This window comes from Pseudomyrmex gracilis, unplaced genomic scaffold (genome assembly GCF_002006095.1).
Source record: "Pseudomyrmex gracilis isolate BER0280 unplaced genomic scaffold, ASM200609v1 scaffold_1954, whole genome shotgun sequence".
Lineage (NCBI taxonomy): Eukaryota > Metazoa > Arthropoda > Insecta > Hymenoptera > Formicidae > Pseudomyrmex > Pseudomyrmex gracilis.
In genome coordinates, this window is record NW_018022538.1 from 21024 (window position 1) to 22982 (window position 1959).

General features: G+C 31.2%; 1 long non-coding RNA gene across 1 annotated transcript; it reads right to left on the bottom strand.

The window, feature by feature from the left end:
* Positions 1-8: 8 nt before the first annotated feature.
* On the bottom strand, positions 9-1267 carry LOC109862556. The gene is made up of 4 exons (XR_002251159.1): positions 1003-1267; positions 705-896; positions 449-592; positions 9-248 (listed from the first exon to the last, which is right to left on the bottom strand). It is a non-coding gene; the product is annotated as an uncharacterized LOC109862556 (long non-coding RNA).
* Between the last annotated feature and the right edge of the window lie 692 nt (positions 1268-1959).

A 1959-nucleotide genomic window follows, 5' to 3' on the forward strand; every position in this document is an offset into this window, starting at 1 on the left:
AAACAATGAGTATGGCTTGATACTTTACAAAGTAAACGTTTATATATAAATGTTTTTTTGCCGGACAAAAAAACTAAGTAAAGAGAAGAGTGACGAGTGAGATGATAATAAAAGATATAACACAATTAACAGAAATTAAAAACATTTTGAAGACTGCTGCCACGAGAACCACGGCCGCGGCTGCGGCTGCGATTTTGGATTGGATCCACGTTATCTTCTTTTATTTCCGCCTCTCGTTCCTTTTTTCCCTGAAAAACATATTAAACAAAAGATGTACAATAGTAAGAATAAAGTTGTCATATAATTGTCACCTTTCTCAGAGATATAGTTCTTCTTTCCTCAATAGTACCCTTTATTAATAGCTTGTGTTCTTTTTTACCTCCTTAAGAAAAAAAACAAAATAAAAGTATACCTTTACGAAAATTGCTTAAGAAACTAAGTTTTGTACCTAAAGGTTTTTGTAGTTTTAAGCATGCTGGCCATTTAATAGTTCACATTTTCCTTAATAATTACAAAACCATTATTATTTCAAGTCTTGCAGGTTTTCTAGTTACTACTTTTCCAGATTTTTTCTTTTCTTCTTATTCTTTTTCTGCAACAATTGTATTAAAATATTAATTAAAATTTCACATATAATATAATTGTTATGAAAAGACATCAATTGCAAGAAATTAATATAAATAATTTAAAAAGCACACAATTACCATTATTAATTATAACAAAGGATACAGCAAAAAACTGCTATGGACAAAGATAGCTTTTTCTATTTGTAGGTATGTCTTGTAAACAGATACACACTGCTTAGGCACTATTATTTCATGTCTTGCAGATTTTCTAGTTATTACTAGTTTACCAGATTTCTTTGACCAATATTTCTTTTCTTTATTATTCTTCTTCTGCAACAATAATAAACTTGTACTTAGATGTTTNAAAATTTCACATAATTCTTAAAAAGAGACATTAACTTGCAAAACATTAACAATTTAATAAAGCACAAAATACCTTTATTAACAAAGGATACAGCAAATGTGCTATGGATATACTAATTGTCACACATATTTGTCCAATACATAACCTCGTAACACGTTTACAATACCAAGCAAAAGAACATATTTTACGAAAGTTAAAGAACGTAAAAAACGAAGTGTATTACAAAAGTAGCGATTATATAGCGATTACATGTTTTTTATACATATTTTAAAATGAACAGGAACAAAAACAACCACTTCATATGGCACTATTTCGTTGCGCGTAAACTTGGCGCGAGGCACTACCGTGCCTCTTGATTAACATAGCATAGTATATCTATAATGTAATAAAACCATATACATACCGCCATCTCTTAGAAGCATTACGAACATGCACATTCCTTTGCACATTGGAGACGACGTTTCCGGAACAACGTGATTTCACACACACATTTTCGTTTTCTTGTAAAAATCTCCGTTCAGAAGCCACAGAGCAAAAAATCGCAAGAATACTTTTTTCTTCATTTTTTCAACGCGAATCGAACGAGTCCAAAAAGAAGTCGATCGGTTTAGTCGTTGTGAAGAAATAGCTGATTACAAATCTCCCCTCCACTGAAAAACCTCAATCTCGCGTATAAGAGGCACGGCGTGCTCGCGCAGTACGAGCGCAACTTCGTTGCGCGTGAACTTGGCGCGAGGCACTACCGTGCCTCTTGATATTATACAATGATTTTATATCACATTGAACATTGCAAGTTTACAAATTTTATAATATATTTAAATACATTCAACAAATTTTTAATGTTTGTGATTGCCTGTTATTCATTATTTTAAATTATATTTCTGTTATACATAAAAACGATATTTGATAATTTTACTTTAAAATTATATATTTCCTGTTACAGGTGATGATGAAGACATTTATCACATCCCTTTAGACGATTACGGTAATATATTTTCGGATGAAGATAATGAAAATATAGATGTTCCG